The sequence below is a fragment of the Orycteropus afer genome, unplaced genomic scaffold (genome assembly GCF_000298275.1).
Source record: "Orycteropus afer afer isolate SDZICR_OR568_19922 unplaced genomic scaffold, OryAfe1.0 scaffold00063, whole genome shotgun sequence".
Taxonomy (NCBI): domain Eukaryota; kingdom Metazoa; phylum Chordata; class Mammalia; order Tubulidentata; family Orycteropodidae; genus Orycteropus; species Orycteropus afer.
Window position 1 is genome coordinate 1,512,334 of NW_006921650.1, and position 8,457 is coordinate 1,520,790.

Sequence of the window (8,457 nt, forward strand, 5' to 3'; positions counted from 1 at the left end):
TTGTTAATTGGTTTCCCTTTTTTTTGTTGAAGAGGGTCTGTGCAGTCTTTCTGCCTAGTCCGCCATCTTGCCAGAAACCTAATTAATTCTTTCATTCATTCATTCAACAAGTTAATGTGGTTATTCATTAATCCAGAAAATTAATTCAGCAGACGTTTATTGAGCAACTATTAATTAACTAAGATTGTTCTAGTTATTTGGGATACACCAATAAGTAAAACAAAGATTTTTCTCTCTCATGGGGCTTATATAGCAAGGGAAACATAATAAACATAATAAATATGTAAATTAAATAGTTTGGAGATAAATTATATGGAAAAAGTAACTAGGGCATGGTAGGAGGGATCAGGAGTACTGGAATAGATTTGGAATTGGCTTCATTGAGAAAGTAACTTTTGAGCAAAATTTTGGAAGCAGTAAGGGTATTAGCCATATAGATACGGGGATGAATAAGGAGGGTAATTGACCCATGGAAAAGGAATGGCCCTTTCCCAGGTTATAAGGCTTAAATGTGCTTGGGTCATTAGAGGAACAGCAAGGAAGACCTCTGTGGCTGAAGCTGAATGAGACAGAGGGAACCTTCTAAGAGAGTAGCTCAGAGAAGTCATGAATCCCATCAGGTTATAGTCCAAGGTGAGGACTTCAGCTTTACTATAAGGGAACTAGGGAATCATTGCAGGATTTGGAACAGAGTGTGACATGATCTGGTTTATGTTTTTACAGTACCTCTCTAGCTGTTGTGTTGAGAGCAGACCATAGAGTGGCCAAGGTAGAAAGAGAGGGAACAGTTAGGAGGGTATTACAATAATCCATGTCTTCCTGATTTGGCTGACTCTGATTCACTGTGCCAAACTTCCTCCCTCTGATGGTGTTTATATTTGTGAGCAGTGGCGTGGACCCTTCATAGTCTAAGTGGATGTATTCAACTCACAGTGGTTTCAAGATATATCAGATGTTACTCATTCTTGATAGTTAATTCTAACTCATAGTGACCCTAGGAGATAGAGTAGAACTGCCCCATAGGATTTCCAAGGTGGCATAGTGCCTAAGGCATTTGACTGCTAACCAGAAGGCTGGCAGTTCAGTCCCACCAGAAGGAAGGTTGGGCAATCTACTTCTGTAATGATACTGCCTCAGAAACCCAAGGAGGGGTCTCTATGAGTTGGATCCCATTCTGTGGCAGTGTGTTTGATTTGGTAATCTTCACGGAAGCTGACTGCCATACCTTTCTGCCATGGAGCAGCTGGTGGGACCTTTTAGTTATCAGCCTAGCACTTAACCACTGTACTACCAGGGCATGTTAATGTTAGGAACTTAATCATTTCCATGAAGATGTGAACAACAATAAGTACATACATAGTGAAGATTTTATTTTTAACTCAGTGGAAAGTAATTTTAAGGAGGAATGTACTTGGATTAGAGTTCTTAGTATACATAGTATTTTGCCTTAGTTATACATACATCCAGGTTATTTGTCAAAATGCACTTAAAATGAACTTTGAGAAAGCTTTATTTTTTGACTTCAACAGAATTCTGAGTAGAAAAGGAGAAGCACAGGTTGGCAGAGAGGTTGGGAAGGTAGAATTTGCACAGGTTGAGGATAGGTTTCCATAGGAGAGGATTCCCACAGTTGAGGGATATGGCTTAAGAGATATGACACTAGGTGAGTGGGTGCCATTTGATGGAACCCCAACCACAGGACCCTTGAGCGAGAGTTTTTACTTGAATCGAGAAACAATTGGCCAAATGTTCGTGAACAAATACGTGGGTAAACAAAATGTGGTATAACCATGCAAGGGAATATTTTATTTTTTTATGCATATATTATCTTTTTAAAATTGTTGTTAAAAAGTAGATAATTTTAATTGTTATAAAATATAAATAACACTTTTGCCAATTCAACGTTTTTCGTAATGAGACCGAGTACATCAGCTGTATTGTGCAACCATCACTAATATCTAGTGACTAAGCTCAGATACATGCAGTGACACAGATGAACCATGAAAACATTATGCTGAGTGGAGTAAGTCAGATTCAGAAGGACCAATATTGTATGATCCCATTTATGTGAAATATCTAGAATAGACTAATTACTGGTTGCAAGGGGCTGAAGAGGGTATGGGAGTTATTGTTGAAGGGGTATTGAGCTTTCTTTGGGGGGATGTAAAACTTAGAAATGGATAGTGGTGATAGTAGAAGGATATGGTGAAAGTAATTATTGTCACTGAATTCTACATTTAAAAAGAGTTACGATGACAAACTTTTGGTTATATTTATTGTACCACAATTATTTTTTGTTGTTTTTAAAGGAAAGTGGGGGTCACCACAAGCTTATTTAGAGGACAGGGACAGGGCCTAAACAATGCTTGGAAATGATGAATTTCTGTTGCATTGATTGGATGAGAAAAGTCAGGGGCAAGGTGCCTGTGATCACTTTGCCTTCACGGTGTATATGGGAAGCAGGCAAGGAGGCATCCTCATTTCGTGAATCTGAAGAGTGGTGGATGGGTTTGAACTGCCAGTGTTCTGGTTAGCAGTCAAATGCCTTAGGCACTACACCGCCAGAGCTCCTCATTTTGTGAGTAGAGGAACAAAAAGTCAGGGTTTGAAAGAATTTACCTGATGTCTGAGCAGGTTGCTGACAACATGATGTGAAGGGTACTTTTCCCAACACTCTTATGTTATTACTGAGTTCCTTATTTAAAGATGCTAGGGAGCAAAGCATTGTCATAGACAGTTTTAAGAAAATGTATGTGTTAACCTGAAATATTTGGCACATTTTTTCATCATTCTAATTTAAGACATTAACTTGGCTATGTACATATTTCTATTTACTGATATTTCTTCAGCTGTAGTATCTGTAGAAGGCAACATTAATAGCTTTGTTCCATAGATACATGCTAACATAGATGAACCTTGAAAACATTATGCTGAGTGAAATAAGTCACTATTATAAGACAGGAATTCTGGTTTTGTCTCATTAAAATTTCATTTTGATCCTTTGAAAACTCCTGTAGTGTAACTCTTACACCATAGCACTTCCTTAGATTAGAATCTAATTTTTTTTCCTGAAAAAGGAGCCTTCATTGTGCAGTAGGTAAAGCACTCAGTTAACCAAATGCTTGGCAGTTTGAACCCACCAGCTGCTCCACAGGAGAAAGATGGGGCAGTCGGCTTCTATAAAGATTTACAGCCTGGATGCTGTGAGTCAGGATTAGCTGGACAATGGTGGGTTTGGTTTGGGTTTTGGTTAATGTCATCACATGTTTTTCTCTTTCTTCTGTCTTCTTTCTTTTTCCTTATGGTGAACAGGATTTCATGAAATACATTTCATATGCAAGTTTGAAGTTAACATTCTTACTATATGACCATAAGGACTTGTGGTAGTTCAGTTTGTGTGTCAACTTGGCTAGGCCTGGTTGAGTAGCTGGGCAGCTGGATGTAGTATTCCCCATGATGAGAATGGTAATCAACTCCATGGTGGAATCTACGGTGAGCAGCTGGGTATGTGGTCTGCTTCCGGTATATAAGTAGCAGCTTTGGAAATGGTCTCTAGCTTATGGCACTTTGAACCCTGTATGTAGCCATGTCATTGTTCAGCAGCCTGCCATGCTCTGCCAACCTTGGGACTTACGATAGACTTGAATCAATGGCCTGCCGTGTGGTTTGGTAACATCAGGACTGTGCCTTTTTACTTGTCGACCTTGGGCTTCTCAGCCTCAGCAGCCAGCAGCTGTCTGAGTGAAGAAAAGCCTCTAGCTTCAGTGGGCTGGGAGCTGGAGGCAGAGCTGGACCCCAAGTCTGAGGGGCTTTCACCCAGCTCCTAGAGCCTGTCACTTTGAACTTGGACTTCAAGCCTCCAAATTGTAAGAATAAACTCCTGTTTGTTAAGGCCATCCCATTTGTGGTATACTTTTGTCAAAGTGGCACTAGGTAACTAGAACAGGACTCAATTTCGTTATCCAGGTATTGTAGGTGGTGATAGTAATGGTGTCTTGGGGGTGGGGGTGGGGGAGAGGGATCCTATAGATAATAATTGAATTTGGGGTTGAGACAAGGACTCTCTATCATGGCATCCTGGATGAGTGTCAGGGACTCCATGGAGTGCCAGAACCATTTGTAACATTTTGTCTAACTGGGTGTTTTTCTGGGGAGAGATTGCATAGCTTTAAATGAATCATAAAGGAGTCAGTGAAGCATCAAAATGTAAAGACCACTTTTTAGAGAGGGGCAGTTGAACTAGTAAACATATATTTGAAGACTTTTCCAGAATTATTGTTAAAAATATTGATTGTCGAATAGTTTTTGTATGACTTAAAAATAAAATGATTATCAGTCTTGGGATCCCTTCTGATTTTGAAAGAAGGAGAAATGTATCAAACAATACATCATATAGTACCAAAAACAGGTTTGAAAAGCCTTTTTTTTTTTCTGTAACTGACATAAATGTAGAGTGATTAGTGAATTAGGAAAAAAAAAAAAAAAGATAAAAAGCCAGTGATTGGTTGCCTAACAAAACCTTTCGAAGGAAATTGGTTCTAATCTTGAGGTCTTGAATAGAAGAAACTAGTTCACACCTTGTGCCACACTGGAAAATCTTGACAAATTTGCTACTTGAATTTGGTTAAGAATCTAGTCTAGCCTTGCCTTTTTATTGGGAACTTCAATGCCCCTTTTTCCTCTCGTTTTCACTATTGAAAAATATTGTAAATTTAGCTCCTTTAGAGTAACTTCTCACTATTTCTGTTAATAAGTATTCTCTGAAAAACTCTCTTCTATGAGAAAATTAGAGTTCCTGGGTGGTACAGACAGTTAACATACTTACTGCTAGCCAAAAGGTTGGAAGTTCAAGTCCATCTAGAGGCACCTTGGAAAAAAGGCTTAGAAAGCTACTTCTGAAAAATCAGCTATTGGAAATCCTATGGTGCACAGTTCTACTTGGATACACATGGGGTCGCTGTGAGTCAGCATTGACTTTACAACATCTGGGAAAACAAACTAGAAAATAATAAAGTTTAAAATGTTTAGTTTGTTAGTTTGTAAAGCCTTTGTGAAGTCCCACAAAAAGAAAGAAATCTCTATAACTTTAAATTAGCATTTATCAAACTTATTTGAGCAGGGCTTTTCCTTTATGTGTGACACTGAGCAAAACCTGAGCAAATGACGCAATTGCTGAGGTCCTTCTCAGTTAGTTATGGAGCTTTGGTGTCGTAGTCCCTAAGGCATTTGACTACTAACCAGATGGTTGGCGGTTCAAACCCACTAGCCACCCTGCAGAAGGAAGACTGAGCAGTCTACTTCTGTAAAGATTTACCACTTCAGAAACCCAAAAGGGGTTGCTCTGAGTCAGAATTGACTTGATGGTAGTGAGTTTGGTTTTGCTTTTTTCTTCAGCTAATTCTCTGTACAGTGTTGTTTAGATGGGCTATTTCTAGGTTCACAGTTAGATTTTGTCTAGGAACACCTGCTGTGTCAAAAATGAAGTTAGTGTACTATGGGAAAACAGACATGCCTAATGGCATGAAGAAATATGTGGAAACACCATTTTGGTAATTTTGATTTAGACTGAGGAAACTGATTGGAATCAAAAGTATGGAAATGAGAAGTTCTAAAGGTGAACACCCATATTTCATATTAAATAGAGAAAGGTTGAGGATATCGATACAGTCATGCACCACATGACATCCATTCAGGCAAAGTTTGACTGCATATACCATAAGGTCATAATATAGTTCAGAAATCCTGATTGGAAAACTAAATGTAGTGAATGTAATTGGACTTAGAGAACACAACAACTTCCCACAGGCAACACATGTATCTCGTGTCTCTTGTATATAAAACAATTAAACTCCTAGACGTATAATGGTACGGTGCATATATAACCTATAAGGTATATGTGTTGATAGTCATAATAAATGCCTGTGTTCCTGCCTTATGTATGTACTGTACTATAGCATACTTTGTGTCAGTACCTTAATGTGAATGTTCCCTACTTATCAATACGATGTTTACCATATAACTCATATAACCGTATAACTCATAGGTAGCAACATCCAATCTTGTGTGTATCTTTTGTCTCTTGAATGTTGTAGCATTATCTCTGTTTAATTTTATGTCAAAAATATTACTGCAAAGTGCATCATGGCTCCCAAACACACCAAGAACAATGCCAGTGATAAACCCAAAACCAAAATGAGTCAGATCCAACTCATAACGACCCTTCCTTGGATTTCCGAGGTAGCCTGGTAGCATAGTGCCTAAGGCACTTGACTGCTAACCAGAAGACTGGAGGTTCAAACCCCCAGCGACTCCTTGGAAAGAAGGTTGGGCAATCTACTTCCATAGTCATACCGCCTCGGAAACCCAAGGAGGGGTCGCTATGACATAACTACAACAACAACATCACTACAGAAGTAGATTGCTCAACCTTCCTTCCAAGGACTGGCTGGTGATAGCAAAAGAAAAAGGCAAATGACAAGTAACAGTTTGGAAATGAAACAAAAAATAGAGGTGGAAAACAAATGAATACTACTGCTTGCAATTTAGGCATGTCTGTTTGCTAAGTATATAATATGATGTTTACACAACATCCAAATCACATAATCCTATTTCACAGAATGTATTTTGGACATTAAGCAATGCATCTCTGTATTGGAGTAGAAGAGAGCAAATCTTTATCCATAATCTTTAAGCTCACTGGAAAGGAGATCATTCATTATTTATCTTGGTAAAGACCGTTGGAAAATGAAATATTTAAAAAGATAGCTAAGAGGGGAAATGGTTGAGTTAGAAGAAGGATTATTGATAGAAGTTCTTCATTAATATTTGGGAGACTGAAAATGTAGACACAGATCTTTGTTTTTTTTTTTTCTCCCTGATTTTGGTGTTTCACAAAATAATATTATTTTGATGGAAGAAACATATTGTTGTACAGTAGATTTTATTTTTGGATCCAAGTATATCTTCTTATACACACACACATGCACACATACATATATACACACTCCAGTAGAAAATAAAAATTCCAGATAAGAACAGTGTGAGTTTTGAAAGTAAATAACCTCAATATTGATAAGAATTGTGGTATGCCTGGGCACTGAGTGTCTTGTCGGAGATCCTAGAGACTATTCAGAAGCTGTTCCAGTTCATTGGGTCAAAAATCCACTATTTACGAAAAGCTAAATACGGATTTGCACGATTGACCATAATGGCTTCAATTTTGAAAGATAATAGTATCACAGAGCACTTCCAGTTGGTGGGATAATTTGAGAATCGTCCATGCTCAAATGGCTAAAATATTGTACTTTTTGCTACTTCATCACTCCATTTTAAAAATGGAGGGGGTGGGGAGGCAGGCCTGTTGAGAAGGTGGAAGAATGTCAGTTGGAGAGTAAATCACAATAACCATGTGAAGCCACTGCTTAGTTAACCACTGCCTGAAGGTTAACCATTCTTTAGAAGACTGTCAAGGTATCTGACTGTAGTGGGCTTCTGTGTGTGTGTGTATGTGTGTGTGTGAGATGAAGGGAGAAGACAAGTTGTGAATAGGAAAGAAGGTGTAGGGAACAGAACACTAAAGGCAAGTTCTCAAACTTGGAGCATCAGAAAAATTTGACTATTTTATACTGCATTGCTCATTTAAAAACAGTAAAATTATACCATTATTCTTTCAGTATGAAAGAGAGTTAAAAATATAGTTTTTCTAAATTGGAAAATTTGCTGTAATCTTGCTGCTAATGACTGATTTCTTCCAACAGTTGCAAGGCAGAGTTTGCTCTGATAGGTTGATAAAGGAAACAAAATCAAGAACATATTGGAAGTTCTCAGAGAAAATTACAGTTTAGGTATATGTTGGGGGTGGATACTTAGACATTTTAATTGAAATAAAACAGTTTTATACTAATATGGGAACACTGTGGGTGTACATTTGTAATACATTTGCTTTTGAAGCATTTAAATAAGTAGGGTTAACTCTATGTTAATGCTTTTACAATAAATCATTTTTTATAACATCCTTCTAAGGGAACTAGCTTAAGAAATTGGCTTTCTAAATAATATAGATATTATATTGTACTTGGAGGATGAGTGAAGAGCCTTTGTACTGCTTTAAGGAGTGCAGTGGTTACAGCACTCAGCTGTTAACTGAAAGATCAGTGATTCGAAGCCACTGGCTGCTTCAGGGAAGAAAGATGTGGCAGTCTCTTCTGTTAGGAATTACAATCTTGGAAAACCTATGGGACAGTTCTACTCTATCCTTTAGAGTCCCTATGAGTCAATGACAACAGATTTGGATTTTGGCTTTTGGGTATTGCTTTAAGGATTTCAAAGAATGGAAATTTTTGTGTTATGTTTTTCTCTAAGGGTGATAAAAGGTAACAATAATTAACACAACAGAAGATTAAAGCATGGTTACATGTTTGGTATTTGCCTCCAAACACCACTTTCAGTGACCAACTT

General features: G+C 37.9%; 1 protein-coding gene across 1 annotated transcript in view; it reads left to right on the top strand.

The window, feature by feature from the left end:
- Positions 1-8,457, top strand: part of SLC25A13 (solute carrier family 25 member 13) — a 281,715-nt gene that overhangs the window by 132,829 nt on the left and 140,429 nt on the right. The gene's annotated exons all lie outside the window — the stretch shown is intronic.